General features: G+C 36.6%; 1 non-coding gene across 1 annotated transcript; it reads left to right on the forward strand.

The window, feature by feature from the left end:
* Window positions 1-351: 351 nt before the first annotated feature.
* On the forward strand, window positions 352-434 carry Trnal-cag (transfer RNA leucine (anticodon CAG)). Its single transcript has one exon. It is a non-coding gene; the product is annotated as a tRNA-Leu (tRNA).
* The last annotated feature ends 16,845 nt before the right edge of the window (window positions 435-17,279 follow it).

The following is a 17,279-nucleotide window of genomic DNA, read 5'->3' on the forward strand; positions in this document are numbered from 1 at the left end:
TCTAGTAGTATACCCAACTTGCTCTCTGACATTTGCATAATCAGAACAGTTTATATTGAGTGCATCAATATGTATTACAATAAAATAAAAGTTTTTCTCGCTTACCACAATGGAATCTCCCCCTTGAAAGGAATTTCCCAGCCCCGGCTGGAAAAAGCCGAAACAGACATTCAAAATTCATTCATTTGATTAATTTAAAATTGATTTGTATTTTGGTCGACAAAAATAATAAGCTCTCTCTCTCGAGTCACTTGTGCATTACCATGCAGTCGAGAGCAAGCCGTCTCGCGCAGAAATAAAAACAAATGCATATCACTCAATATAATATTGATTGATGTCATCTTACGACAAGGCAGAATGGCCGAGCGGTCTAAGGCGCTGCGTTCAGGTCGCAGTCTCCATTGGAGGCGTGGGTTCGAATCCCACTTCTGTCATCTTTGTTTCATTCACAAACACACCTTCTCATGACGCGGTTTGAGGGTAGCATGGGCATGTATGTTCCACACGTACACGTCAGGACGTTCCTGGTATTCAGGAATATAGCGTAAGTTTACACCGCTGCATTTTCTATCTCTTATGAGCACGACTTATTTCTATACATTAAAATTAGCGATTTCTGGCATGGGCCTTAGACCTAATGTGATGATAAGAATTGAGCGCTCCCGTAGTATGTGAACCAAGTAAGGCAATAATTTTATTCCAGTTTTTCTTATTTTAGTTCGATTACGAGTTCGGGGACTAGCCAAGTGACTCCCGTAGTATTCGTACCTGAAATTATGGCCTAACCCTAACCTGGTACACATACTACGTTCCGGTGTCCGCCATCTTGTTTCACATACCACGGAAGTACCAAGAATTGTGATCAGATTTCCGATGCGTTTTCCTTTCTACTTTTGTTATCATTCTCTTTTTTTAAGTGATTATTTTTTATACATAGTTTATAGGGACGTGGAAAAGAATTCAGTTGTATGGTTGCAGGCCTGCCTTGCGCCCTGAGAGTCGATTTGAGTTTTAGTTGAGAACTTCGTTCATGTTGAATCGTGCTGTTTAAATATAATTGCAGTCGTACATTGTAATCTTCTGATAATAACGAAGATGATCGTACAGGAGTGATAAAGTGAAGGGAAAACATGCGACAGAAGCGTTATTACTTGTAGGTAAGTTGGATAGGCTTTGAATCTCGTAGCCTTTGCAAAATAGGACTAACCCAGGCGCATCGCAAAAATTGAGAATTTTATCATGTATTGTAACCTTTTTAATTCCGACATTCGAATAGATCTCATAGATATCGTGATCGTATGAACGGTTTTTGTTTTCTTCGCTGTTTAATTGCTTCTTCAGGACGCGGAAAAGGTGGTACACTCTTCTATGGGAACAGATGAGTCGATAAACGAGCGTTATTCTGTGTATGGTGTATTTGTATTAAGTTGAATCGTGATATTTAAATATAATTGTAGCCGTTTGTTTATTGTGAGATTCTGATAGGAACGATGTTGATCGCCCGGGAAAGATGAGGTAAAGCAAAACATGCGACAGAAGCGTATTACTTATAGGTACGTTGGATAGTTATTAGTTAGTAAGCTTGAAACGTCGTATTATTCGCGAAATAAGACATTAAATCGGGATCATCATGGATTTTTTTAAATTGATAATTGTTCTAATTTTTTTCTCATTGTGGAAAAGGACACGTATTTGTCGAGTTTCACACTTGTTTGTCCCGAAAGAGCCGAGAACGTGAACCCATTTTCACCCATTTTTATTCGATCATTTTCAAGGTCTGCTGGTTTCGTTGACTGGCGGACATTAGGCTCGTACCATACTTGAGACAGTCTTCTGAAACAACACAAAATAAATCCTGAAATCTCAATTGTTGTTACAAGGCGTGTGAAAGTTTCACCAAAACACTCCAAGAATTTCTGAGGTAATAACTATTAAAAAGCAGGAGTAAAATTGACGTTATTTTTATGATATAATGGCCAATTTTGTCGAATTTGTCTATTCCGTGTAATTTGAGTCGAATGATTGTTTTCACTGTGTTTTTCATAAAATTTTGACTTAAAATCGATCAATACGTGTTTTATATGACAATCGGACAATATATCTGAGTTAGCTACTAAAACTAAGTAAAATTAACTCCAATTTCAAGGTGTATTCGTCAATTTTTCTTAAGGACCGGTCCCCATCACCAGCGGGTGAAAAAAACCTAAAATTTCAACCTATTTTACGTGTTTTATTAAAGCTTCATATATTATATTCTTTATTTCTCGTAAGTACCGGTCACGTGATCGTCTTGAAATAAATTGCCATTCACATTTTGTCGAAGCAACTTGAAATTTAAACGTATTTCACGTGTTTTAAACACACCCGAATTCTAAATAAGAAAAGAACATTTTAGTGTGTGTTAATCGATTTTGTCGAGTATTTTCTTTTAATTTTGATATTGAAAACTACGAATTTCACCTATTTTACGTATTTTGGCAAAGCACGTAGGCGTAGGCGTTCGAACCCGCATAAAAACGGAACATTAGTTCTGCCCGTCAAATTCATAGCGGAAAGGTATTTTGGTCTAAAAACAGGTTCATGGTGAATTTTTTGTCGATGATTCGGAAGTATAACTTAACATTGGAATGCAAACATGCAAATGAAGCATTTTGGGCGTTTTCGCAAAATACTTAGTTGGTGAGTGAGTTGAACTTCATGTAGTGCATCGAAGGAACGGTTGAGGGGAAATGGTGCAGTACATTTAATGTGCAATACATGTCCGTGAAGATTTGATTCTTTCCAAAATGTTCAGCACGTTATCGAATGCGCTGTGCAAAGTAATTATCGGTCGTCGAGCTTTTTCCTGTAATACTGCAATGCATTTCATTTATGACATTAAATCCAACATTAGATATAACTATTTTGCCACAAGTCAAAGGATCAGACATTACGTTTATCTCAACAAATTAAATATCCCTTAATTTTATTACATGGTTAAATTAAAATTTTTCAACGAAATTGTTGAAACTTTTTCTGTTTTACTATTCGGGCCTCACTTCGAAAACTTTGCCGCCCATATACATTACGTAATGTCTGATAAATGAAAACAACCCGTAATCACCCAATTTTAAAGAGAATCGTTGTATTCTACCCCAAATCCTATGATTACTGACCATAAATACTCAAAGAATTTTAATAACACGTTCAATTCTAGAGAAATGTTATTTCTGACGCTGAGGGCGCTTATAGGTTAATCCTATGGAATAAATAATTTTGAATTCTCGCTACAGATCTAAGATGAAAGTGAAAACTTGTTATACGACACAGACGCGTAGACAAGAATTTCCAAATGCGGCGATCTGAAATTTCTATGTTGGACCGCTAGCGAAAACATTTATTTCCAGAGTTTTGATTGTCAAAAAGTCGTTTCAAACTGGTGACCGTACATTTGAACCCATGTGTATATCCACGGGTTCAATCTATATGCGGGTGCTAAAACCCATGGGTTAGGGTTAGTATGGGTTTAACTATCCGTGAAACAAAAAAATTTCCATAGGTGCAATACCATACAGGTGCAATTGTCATGGGTTCAAATGTACGTGGGTTCAAATGTAATGGAACCTTTCAAACTACAAAAAATGGCTATTCATGATCTGGAAAATGCTTTTTTCCCCTACATTTCAAAGTGGGGGTTAGTTTGGAGTTTCGACTCGCAATACCTCTGGGGAACGACCCTATTGAGACACTTTTTTTGCGTCTTTCGCTGCAGTCTTCGAAATCGGACAATATGTCGGGAGCCATTATTTTTGGAAGGAATCTTTCGACATTCAGGTGGGTAGCATATAAGCCTTTGGAATATATAATTTTACAATTTCGCAAAAATGACATAATCACTGTTGTAAAAAATAATTGTCATTCCTATCGGAAACGAAGCGTACTTATGAATTACTTTGGCTCAATTATTTCTGTTGGTGTAAACTGTAGAGATTCGCTATTCTTTGTAACTTCTGAAACAATCGTTTGCGCACCTTCTGGCGGGTTTCGTATTAGTCGTGAAGACTTCTGTACCGGTAGTCTACTGTGCCGGTAGTCTACTGTGCCGGTAGTCTACTGTGCCGGTAGTCTACTGTGCCGGTAGTCTTCTGTGCCGGTAGTCTACTGTGCCGGTAGTCTACTGTGCCGGTAGTCTTCTGTGCCGGTAGTCTTCTGTGCCGGTAGTCTACTGTGCCGGTAGTCTTCTGTGCCGGTAGTCTACTGTGCCGGTAGTCTACTGTGCCGGTAGTCTTCTGTGCCGGTATTCTTCTGTGTCGGTAGTCTACTGTGCCGGTAGTCTACTGTGACAGATTGCGTACCCGTACTACTTTGTTTTGGTCTTCGTGTCCACTGTCCATATATATCTTGATCGCATCGCTCTCTTGTTATTTGATACGTAGTGGACATAACGATCGTTTCAATATTATGTTGTTGTTGTTGTTGTTCTTTGACACGTTTTTAAAAAGTCGCTTTTCTCTTCGAATACTGGACCAATTGCTTTGAAATTTTCAGTGGTTAAAGATAAAAATTTTCTCCAGATGGCTATTACTTTTTTTTCTTGCTATGACGTCATCAAAATTATGTGACTCTACGTGTCCATATATTTGAGCATAGCTCTCTTGTTTGATGATATCACTGCGACTCGTCACGCACCAGTGATTTGCAACTTTACTTAAAGTTTCGATCATGCGACCTTGCTTTGGGCTAATATTCATTAAAAAAATTTAAAATATATATATTTTAATTAATTCCGAATTATTAATTATTATTCCAAAAAATGGAATTTTCTTTTTGATAAACAATTTTTTGCATTTTTCCAATATTCTTCTGACATTATAAAACGTTATTGCGGCAAATTTATCATTTCATAAACAATCAAATTTCTGGGCTTTGTGATTTGTTTGCGTTCACAGAGTTTTTAAAACCGCCTACTCTACCTATTATAACGCTTTTTCACGGGTCAGTACACTCAATTATTCTGTCATAATCACACCCACGTCTTGTCAGGGGGTCATGAGAGTTTGCTAAATTTTTAAGTAGGCGGTTAGCTCCTTACAGCTGGTGCGTTAAGAGGAATATTATTGTTAATACTAGAGACTACGCTGATTAGGGCAAATCATTTGTACGTATGTATGTTTATTTGCCTCAAAAATACAACAGTATCTGCATACGGGATACATGTTCAAGACTTTACTGGCCTAAGACACGGATGAGCGACCCCAACAAGTATAACTGCAGTTTAGGACGTTATAGTAGGACAACAGACATAAAATATACAAATAAAATTCACTAAGCCCTCGCTATTAATGCGAAAATTTGATAATTGAGAAAAACGTCAGGCTCCGCTACGTTTTAAAAAAACAAATTAGTAATCATCAATTATCCAGTTCGAGTTAGGAATGATTTATAAATTTTAATTTCCAGCGCAATCTGCATTCCTGACTCTACTGGATAATTACTACTTTTCTTATTCTGAGCGTTGGCGGTGCTTTTGGCGGGGTTTTGTACAAAAGATCCCCAAATATACTTTGTTAAATGACGTTTTTACGTCCAAACAAAGCACTGTACAAGCATTCGCTTCTTGATAACAAGATACAATAGTTTGAAAAAGCTGGAATTTTTCGATTTGGCATCGCCCACCCCATTTACCTTACCGTGCAACCCTTCAGGTTCTTGAAGATTTTTCGCTGTTTTAGCACGTTTTCTCAAATTTTTTTTATGGTATTCCATGGTTTTTGTACGTCTTTGAAAGGTATTTGGTGGTTATTTTTCGCTTTTTTAGCACGTTTTCTAAAAAAATTTTTTATGGTATTTCATGATTTTTGTACGCCTTTGAAAGGTATTTGGTGGTTTTTCACGGTTTTCAATGATTTTGCGTGGTTTCTGACGGTTTACACCGGTTTTTACACAAGCGGCCGTTGAGTAAGGAAGTATTATGACTGGAAAAACCGGAATATTTCCGTTTCCGCATTGTCAATCCAACTCAATCACACTGGTGGTGGTAACATTAGTGAGCTGGTGGCAGAGAATATATTTTACGATATATTCAAAACCGTGTCAGGAAATTTCGCCGTATAGGAAAAATCGCAAGAGTATTTTGCTGTAAAACAAGTATTTGTGATATAGTTAGGTTTATAGGGTCATAATATGCTCTTGAATAACGATCTTTTTTAAATAAGGCGATTTTTCATGCGGCGATTTTTCCTAAGCGGCGAATTTCCTACGGCGAGATTTCTTATGGCGAATTTTCCTAGAACCATTCAAAACTACTGTAATCAGCCACCTTCCTGTCTGCTTCTCTGGCTTATGCTCTACCAGGGATACTTTTTAGTTTTGGATTGAAACTTCCACTAGCCCTCATTCGGAGCGAAACGCATTGACAATCGTTGTGTGAAAAAATCCACCATCGGCGAGAGAGATCTATTTTTGTTTACTTCGAAAACGAGAGAATTAAAAAAAGGTTTGTGATGTAATAAGGAGAGAAAATAAAAAAGAGAATGGCGGGAAATAAAACGAGAGAGAACAAAGTCGAAATACTCGATTAGATTGTAAAATAGTTTGTCGTAATTCATGAAAGAGTACGGGCAGCCTTATATGGAGGAGGTTATATAGACTATTTAAATGGTAATTGGGGCCATATATCCATCCGTATTCCTAACCTGCTGTCTATCCATCTCTATGAGATAAGCGTGGCGTTTTGAATAATAAAAGCTCATCTCTTTGTTTATAATTTGGCGTAGATTTTTATACAATCATTCAAAGTGACTATATTACTTTTTATTCCATTCTCCGCAACGATCTGGATATTTTCCCCTATCCGGAATAAAAAAAAATCAAAATTCACTTTTTCCGCATGCTTATTTTTATTCCATTCTCCGTGATTTTCTGGGTATTCCCCAACCTCCCCCCTCGGAAGAAAAAAAAAAATCAAAATTTATTTTTCCCACGGGAACTCATAAAGCTGGTTTAACCGTTGGCGTCCAAGGTTAAATAAGTAAGCAATATGCGGTTAAGGCTAAACAAAGAAAACTCGAAAGTGAAAATTATTTTTTAAAGCTTCGTTTTCTGTTGTTATTTTCGAAGTCATCTGCGTAAATTATAGTGTTTGTTTCTTCACAATGGCTTAACAATCATAATATATATATGCGGTAACAATGAATAGGATACAGGCACATTGTATCGTCACAAACCACTGCCTTCAGTATCAATTTTCTCTCCATAATGACCTGTTTACCGATTCACGCCAGATATCAAAAGATTTTTGGGGCAAATTATCAGTTTTCATTACTTTTGAGATCGAATTTTTACATTTATAATTCATGGGGTGAATTGAGAAAACTACTTCCTTAATTTGATGAATTATTTAAGTTTAAGTAAAAATAAAAAGGTAAGAATAATAAAATGCAATTATTAGGTCACAATCATAATATTGCGTGCTTCTTCGTTAAGAAACTATGCTTTTGAAACGGATATATTATGAATTCATAGGAACTTTAATTTGATTTTGCTTTCGTTTCTTGGCTAAACCACAAGTTATTTATCCATGGTCTCGCATGGACCAAAGCTGTGAAGTCGCTACCGAGTCCTGGTTTAGAAAAATTTAGTTTCCTGTCCTGACCCGTGTTTAAAAAAAAATTGACTCAGACACCGGCGCTTCAGAAGTGTGTGTACCAATATGAAGGTAACTAATTTTGTTCGCGTACTTTACATTAAGTTGTGTAAAGGGACTGAAACCTATGGGCAGAGGGTATATCCACCTGGCTAACACAGACAGTCCCCGAACTCGTAATATAACTAAAATAAGGAAAATATCGGAATATAATTATAGCCTAACCCTAACCTGGTACACACTGCGGGAGTACCCCGACACCAGCCCCGAACTCTGAAATCAAATTTTGATGACTTCGACGAGTGCTAGCCTTTTTTAATACACTGTTGAATTTGTTTAGTAACTTCATGCTTTTTGAGTTTATTTGAAAAACTTGATCGAAAGTCTGAAATCCCGACTCTTGACCCAGGAGAGTTTGAAAATATTCTCCAGTGAAAACATTCCCAACTCAAGACGTCGACATTGCATGGGCATAGACGAACAGTTAAAATAGGGAATGGATATAGTGGTCCCAATCGCCATTTAAATGGCCATCTTTGAAGAGAGCTATTGGGTTGTCACACAGACAGCAGGTTAGGAAAAGGGATATGGTCGCAAATGGTTAGGATATGATATATGGTCGCAATCGCTATTTGAATGGTCTTCTCCGTTCAAGGCTATCGGACTGCAATATTGCAGATTAGGAATATGGAAAGATTGATGGTCCTAATCGCCCTTTAAATGGCCTCCATAGATAGATATTGGGCTTCCAAATAGACAGCAGGTTAGGAATATAAATAGATATATGATCCCTAGAGGCCTATTGGGCTACCGTTCAGTCAGCAGGTTTGAGGTGGATATCCCAATCGCCATTTGTATGGCCTCTTCCGCAGTGGGCTATTGGTCCTCCACATAGACGGTAGATTGGGGGTAGAATAAAAATCATATCATAATTAGAGTAGAGTCATAATACTAATGATTTTAGCCAGTGATGAGATTCAAAACTATTGAAGCGCCAAATATGACGATAGTCGTCAGCTTAAGAACGGGTTCGATGACTGTCACGACACGCCAGGAACGGGTTCGAACCTGAATCCAACCAGTTCCTCTAGCCCAAATGACAAATGTGCCAAGGTCTGTGCAAAGTTTGTTTTAAAAGTCAGTTACCCAGGGCCCCGTATACAATTTTTATAGGAAAACTTTGCCCTCGACACGCCCCTTTTCCTATTGCCCAATGAAATCCATCGCACGTTTCAGTTAATCAAATAATCCAGTAAGTGAGCAACGCCCAAAGCAATTAATAAAGTGTTGAGACACGAAGACTTGTTGTTAAATAAATATAATAGTAAAAAGTGCTGAAACATACAAATTCTTTATGTTTTAAAAAAATTAAATTAGGCTATGCTACATTTTGAGAATAAACACCTATGCGTTGGCTAGATATTTCTAAAAGTTGTTCATTTACTAGTCCAGCGTTTTCCATTCGGAGAAAAATTAAATTAATTTTATTGTCTATGTAGGATACACGGTTGTTTCCATGTGACTCCTAGCGTACCAAGACTGTGGCCTCCTAACTGTATTACTCTTCGATTGAAAGGGCAACGATAAAATATATGATATAAAGATCGCGATAAACTTTAAAAAGATAATATCACTAATTAATTAACAACTCGCTAATTATACGACATAATTCGCCCAAAATCAATAGGTTTTGGTCCGAGATATGATGAATGCACATGCAAAATCTGGAGCAGATTCAATCTCGCTTTCGTGAGATATCGCGTGCCCCCAGACAGACAGACAAATACCTATCAACATACTTACCGATTAAAATCGATAAGTAATGACTTAGCCTAAGATTGAGGAAGAAAACTCGCTGTTGCGGTCGAGTTGTTTGCGATTCGAGAGTTGCAAGTAGAGCGATGAAATATCGGAATAGGTTCCATTACATTTGAACCCACGTACATTTGAACCCATGACAATTGCACCTGTATGCTATTGCATCTATGGAATTTTTTTTGTTTCACGGATAGTTAAACCCATACTAACCCTAACCCATGGGTTTTAGCACCCGCATATAGATTGAACCCGTGGATATACGCATGGGTTCAAATGTACGTGGGTTCAAATGTACGGTCACCATCGGAATACAATATTCATATAGCGGCCAACACGTCCCGCGATCAATCAACAACCCAGGTCTAGATGTCGCTATATCTAGGTAGAGAAAATTTCACTTTATGTTCGCGTGTAGTATTCGTCGCCATTACTTAAAACTCGAAATGTTCCGAGTCATATAAATGTAATGACTCTGACTCGTCATCAATTGACCGCCAATGGGCTCAATGACTGACTCGACTTAGAGACTTCGATGACCTTTGACAGGGGCGTAGTCTTGGTTGGAGGTCGAGACACCCCCTCCCTTTTAAAATGTAAAAAAAAAAGTTTTATACATAGCAATTTTTTGTAGCTTGGAACACGAAAACCCCGCTAACCCCTGCCCACACGACTTGAATCGGGGTGTCGATACTTCATGACAATAGGGCTGGGCGTTTCAAATCGAATATTCGAAACGAATAGTAAATTATTCGAATCGGTTCAGAGCTAAATTTTGAATCGCCGCCATCTTGTTTTTTTTCTTTTCCGCTAATGGTCGAGGTGAATTCCCCAATTTTATTTTGTATTGAAGCCATATTTTTTCAACGCAATTCTAACATATGACTATTTTATGTAGTGAGTTATTGATAAAACGTGATTGTTATTGTGTGTGAACGCCAGTAATCTATCTGAGTGATGTATTCTATGTTTTCAGTAATTCATTTGTTAGGAAGACAAGTTACAATAAAAAAGTCGCATACAATTATACATTTCCAAGTATTCGAGATCCGATTCGATTCGAAAAAATTAATCGAATGACAACACTGAGACCAATTGGACTAATCAAAACTAGAAACATTGAATAATCGTCGCTGAGGATTGTCTAAAAATACTATTTTTAAATCACCTGATTTTGGTGCACAAAGGCCTGGTCATATAGTGCTCAAGTTGTAAGTTGTTGAATTAAAAATGTATCTTTCGTACGAACCCCCACCACAAATTCAAAAATGTGAGATTTGAGAAAAAACACCTTCGCCACGTTTTAAACTAAGAAATGAGTAAATATCCAGTTTGGGTTAGAAATAATTTGAAAAATTGATTTTTCAGCGCAATTTGCATTTCTAACTCTCAACTCAAACCCTTACTAGATAGTCTACTAATTTTCTTATTCAGAGCGTAGGCGTCCTAAAGATCTTTGAAAATTACCGTAAACTCCAACTACAGAGCACTGATGGATAGTATAATCGATGAATGCTCTAGATTTTTTTGTAAATTACTTGTGAAATATTTCACACAAATCCAATTTCGGGTAAAGGGTTTACGAAAATAAATGTATATCGTAATATTTCGCGCCTTTTTTGGCCTTGAACCCTTAAAAAACGCGGGAAGCGTACCATCGATTATGATAACACACTCAAATCGGAAATCCGCGTCTGATACTCATTGTTTGATCATAACGCTATACTTGACGATTTTGTGGCGTCAGAGAAGGATGCTCATAACTGGCGGAATACCAGACATCGATTAAATTGTCAGAATGATATAAATGTGATGAATGGGTCGTTCATTGCAACAGACAATAGCGTGATTTAGTTTACTAACTACAAAGGAGAGATACTCAAATATATGGACACGAAACCTAAAAGAGTACGGGTATGCAATTTGTCACAGTAGACTAGCGCCACAAGGTGCGCAATTTTTTATTGTGACGAGGTCACCGCCGACGAATCTCATAGACCCCACAGAAATTTGTTGACCGTACAAGATTTACCGTTTGACCGCTGTATGTTAGCTACATTAATTAGTAGTGGTATCAATTAACTTCAACAAAATACTTTTCACCGTTAACAATAGTAATCGTTTAACCGCCGTTTTTAACAAGTGTATTATTAGCAGACAAAACCAGACCGTTAACCAGACAAGATTTACCGTTGTTCGTTATCTATGTGATTCACATTTTCAAGTGCATTATTGGCAACATACGTTTAAGTACCAGCATATTGATGTCCAGAGTGCCCTTGACTTTGATATAATGTTTGATAGGCCCTTAACGACGACAATTTGTAAAACTATGTAAAAAAAATTGTAACGTAAAGTAAAGTATGATAAATTGAAGTATTTTTCTAACATTATTGGGAAATAAACGTCCATTTTCCTTCTTTGAATGTTCTCGCTCAGAACAAGGTAGTCTTTATACAGTTCTTTGTAGAAAAGCTTTTTTATTGTTTAAGCTCCTTTAGTTACTCGTAAATTTTGTTATTTAACAAGATTTTTGTTCATATGTCATTATGACATTGACAATTTGATTATGACATGATAATGATGGCCATTGACCACTAAAATACGCATAATAGGCGATCAAAAACACTTCGTATAAAGTCCGATTGGCTACTTCAACTAGTTGTTGTAATACCTTCTGAAATAATTCTCTTTGTTTATTGCGCCTTCTGTTTTGAATTATTTGTTTTGACTGGTTTCCATAATTATTTCTATGTGCAAGCATTTTGATAAGCAATACTCTAAATCCCTCGACTGAAAGTGAAACAGGGTTAATAGTGTGAATATTATAGAAAAACTGTTAAACAACTACAAGAGAGCTGTGCTCAAATATACGGACACGTCACAAAGTGTCGCTATTTTTTATTCTGACACATAAAAAATTAATCTCTTGAAGTCCACAGAAATTTTTGAAATAAGTAAAAGTAATAGCCTTCTGGCAAAAAAAAATCAATCTTTAATCACTGAAAATTTCAAAGCAATTGGTCCAGTATTCGAAGAGAAAAGCGATTTCATCTTGACGAAAGAGAAGAAGAATACTAACAAGAACAACAACATGATATTGAAACGATCGTTATGTACACTGCCGTGTCCAGTAAGTTGAAAATTCTCTATGTTGTGATACACTATGTTACATTCTATTATTTCCCTAGACAAAGGAAACAACTTTTCGTCATTGATAAATCATAACTCATTCTCTCATGGGGCATTGATATGTTAGGTGGATATTATAAGGATGTGACACATTCATTTAAATATTCGTTTACTCATACTTTCTTGTTTTTATTATATTTTTTGAAAACATTTTATTTACAATTATTCACCCTTTTGAATGAGCTGGTTGTTTTGCCTGTGTATTCCGCCTTATTAAATTCTCTGATAACGGAGGCCTTTCAATGAAATTTTTTTAAAGTAAAGGTCAGGAGCACTTGGCCCCTTTGTTAATTACCCATGATTTATCTTAGTTGTTTTTGAAGCAATTTTCAAATATCCAGATATGCTGAGTTCATGAGGCCCACTTGCTGCAATTTTTAGAGAATTTTGTATTTTTTAGGCTTTAGGTTTTCCAAAATTGTTATATACGTATATTTTAAAATTGTTTCGGTGCCTCTCAAGTCTTGAAAATAATAATAATTAGAAGCATCGGTACTCCTGAAGCATCTGGATTTAATAAAATTTATTCGTTAATCTGAATCAGCGTTGTAGGCGTCGTCGCTGCTTGAACACCTTTCGAGATCCCTCACGACTCATGTCTCACTATTAAAGTGTTTTTGTTTTCGTTATAGTGTGTTGACAAATAAATGATGATTGATTGATTGAAACATTCCTCGGTATGTTGTGAATTAAAAATTAGTCCTGCGATTGAGATTTTGAATAATCAAACTTGCAATACTCATATAAGTTATTATTCAATCACACCATTTTTTACCTCTAAAATTTTAGACAAGCACTTAATCAGACGTATAGGTTTTTATACCGTTTTGATATGACGCACGTTGTCGTGGCAACGACGCAAAACGTCGTATTACTCATAAATTGTTGTTTTACTCGTGTGAGACATAGAAATATACTAATAAGCAGATAAACACTATATTTTTAAGTGGGTACTACGGGGTGAATAACCAATTTTAACCCAAAGTTTTTGCCACGACGTCCTGACTCAGCGTTCTGACCGCAAATGTCAACAAACCATGAGTCAGCAGCACTATGCATACTTCCACAAACAAAAAATAAACTTTGAACGTTTTGGGCTGATATTTGCACTAATAATAAAAACGAGATGAAACGATTTTTTTTATAGCATTTGGGAAATTTATGAAACGGCGCAATAGAAGCACTAAGCAATTGTCACCGACATATATTTTTTAATCTCTTGTACAAATCCCTCACTAATGCAAAAATGTGAGATTTCAAAAAAAACGGCACCTCTGAAGTATGTGCACCAAGATGTCGCACCACCTGACCTATAACCTGGTACACAACCTGATTTCAGGTTGTGCGCCATCTTGGTGCGCATACTTCAGGAGGTCCAATAAAACACCCCGCCACGTTTTTAAATAACAAATTAGTAATTATCCAGGTAGTGTTAGAGTTGGGAATGATTTCAAAATGTGAATTTCCAGCGCATTCTGCATTCCTAACCCACATCCTAACTTAATAATTACTTTTTTTTTTATTTTGAGCATACGAGGGAGGTTTTTTTTTTTGGTTGTGGGCTCGGTTCAGAAAATTCATATTTTCCTAAAAAATTTAGTTGAAGTATGGTTACGCGGATTCATTCAGGCGTATTTGAGACTGTTCTCTGAGCGATCCTATTGAAATGCCAAAAACTATTGGAACAGCACAGTATTATGGTTGTGCATGCACTCAGAAAACAAGAGACTTATCTCTGTGCAAGGTTACAGACGACAACGAAAAACCAACAACCATATGAAACTATGACGATGTGTTTTGCGCCCATACACTTAGAATTGAAACCGTATTGAAGCAAATCGAGAATGGAATAGATTAGCAAACTGAAAGCAACCAACCACTATCGTTTCGATTTTGGCCTTCGTTAACAATGATGAATAATAGAGTAACGCAATGACTTTCGAAAACCTTTCAAAATGTATTAATTCAAATATTTGACTTTTTTGTTAATAAAACCGACGATATTGGCAAATATTTCATTAATATGTGTGTTTTTCTCACGTTAAAGATGTTTTTTCCTCTTATACACGATGACTAAGGCCTTGCCATCATTGGGGCAAATACTGAATATGACGTCATAGGGCACCCTGTTGGTATAAGACGACACTGTCATCTGCATAAATCATCACGTTAAATGACCCGTTTTATCAGTGGCGCTTGGCGGGCTTATCACCACGGGAAGTCATACCATGAAATTTATGTTATTATCTTGTATTTATTTAAAATATATCATTTTAGGATTCCATCCTGTTATTGCACCACTGCCAATTTTCTGATTTTTTTTACTTTTGCTATTTATTGCCCAACTAATAAATTATGACCTTTTTTTGTTTGATTCTGTTTAATTTAGTATAAGTTAAGTTACATTAAGTTTGGAAATGTATTGAATAATATAAGGTAAACAGAGAAGGCGGAGTAATAACTAACCCAACCAAAGCCAAAGTTGACTAGAATCAAAGAAAACTAATCGTGAGTCAATAACAGGACGATAACCATTGTACTATTGCGCCAAACAACTTTATCGTATTTCTGCGGCACTATCGTTTTGAAGTGGCCAAGACGGCTGACTACTGGTATTTAAATTACAATGGAGTTTTTGTCTTTTATGATAGGTTACAAATATTGGTATAAAACAATGACTTGTGAAATATGTTCACAGTTTGCGTCTCAGAGTACTGGTACATTGCAATTTCAAAGACATGCCTGGAATTTACACACAGATACTTAGAGACGGGCTTGATCTATTCTTTATATTTCAGTAATTACCAACACTTATATTGCCTTTTTCAAATTTATCTCTGCAATTGTCCCATGAATTGCATATTTATTTAGTCCAATTTATTCATGACGTATAATTTTTGCGGTTCGTATTAACCCTACTCAGTGATTATGAGTTATTTTCAGTCCTATATAAGTATGAAGATTCTTTTCCTTTCGAGACGAATTAAACTTTCTGCGACCTTTTCTGAAATATCTTGTCATCGCCTCTCTCGTCACAGCTGAATTATTACTTGACCTCGTGACCCTAATTTTAGTCACGGTCGATTGCATTTATTAGTAAGCCATATCAAACGATTAGACTTAATTGTTATTGTATTTTCAACAAAAATTGAGAATAGAATTTTCTCTTGTTTATCCCCAGATGATAAGACGATCTAATAAAGTGATTCTCAAACATTTTAAGCTTTGCCCCCGTTTTTAGAATTTGTCAAGTCTCGCTCCCACCTCAAAAATTCCCAGCTAACAATGGGCTACAAACAACGGATAGCAGGGCTTAAGTAAGCGTTGATAACACGTGAATAGAACGAAAGTATCCCCAAAAAAGTGTGAATATCCAAAATGAGGCGGACAAGATCAAAGTTTGACAAATATTTTTATCCTCTCGACCCATCAGAACATTGTCGATGCCCCCATTGTGGGACGCGCCCCACTGCTTGAGAATCACTGATCGAATAGTGCAGTGAACCACGGTTTTCTCGTTTGGTTACAGTCGGATTGAAAAAGACTAACAATTTTTTTCCAGATGCACGGATTTTGATGGTAGGGTGAGACAAAACAGACCAGCGGACGCGTGATATCTATCAACTGACAGGCCTTGTGCTTATGGTACTCTCAGTTCATAAAATAGAATGTACCATAGTCGCCTCACAATGATACCATTGTGACCCTACCTCAAGACGCTATTGCCATAGTTACCCAGAATTAGACTTACCATAATTTCTTGGGCATAATCCGGGACAAACTCAAAACTATAAATGAAATAACTGGACGAATGGCCGAAGGCCTGAGCTTGGCAAATTTATATTCCATATTTATATTTATAAGCTTTAATATTGCATTACTCTACAGAATCTCAAGTTCTAGATTACTTGCAGCATAATATGACTCAAACAAAACCAAACGAAAGTTATTATGCCTAATGCCTCCAACTCCAAGCATAAAAGGCTTCTAATGCAGCAATTGCTGTAGTTTCACTGAAGGCAATAGAATAATGACGCAATAAACGTCACTCATTATTCCCTAACTAAAGGATTTCTCAATATTTTACTCAACCTAATGAGCTAAAAAAATTAAGCCTCGAATTAAAGCAAAGTTATGCTATTTGGGACGGAAGTATTCATAATTTTGCATCAGGTTGGAGTTAATTTTGATAATTTCATTAAAGTAAAATTCCGGGACATTTTGCTAACCGGGACGGGACACCAAGATGGCGCACACCCTGAACATAGTATGCGTGTACCGGTTAGGATTCAGGTTGCGCGACATCTTGGTGCGCATACTTTTGGGGCAACGTAATTTTTTGTAGATCCAATGTGTTGTCAGTATGGTGAAATAATAAATTACTGATTTCTAAACTTGTTAACCCACACATGTCAATAGATTGACCTTACGATTATCACACGGATCCGCATGAAGATGCACCGGAAAATAATAGTTAGTTAGTCCAACATAAATCCAATTGATAACATATCGCCAGACTGGTCAATTACAACAAAACGTACATTTTGTGGGATGATATTTTCAGATTCTGTACTTATTTTACGAAACTTTACTTTTGATAAAATAAACCGCTTGTCCAGGGTCTTTTTATGAGTGGGTTAGTCTCGCA

The sequence above is a fragment of the Styela clava genome, chromosome 8, assembly GCF_964204865.1.
Source record: "Styela clava chromosome 8, kaStyClav1.hap1.2, whole genome shotgun sequence".
In the NCBI taxonomy this organism is placed as follows: Eukaryota; Metazoa; Chordata; class Ascidiacea; order Stolidobranchia; family Styelidae; genus Styela; species Styela clava.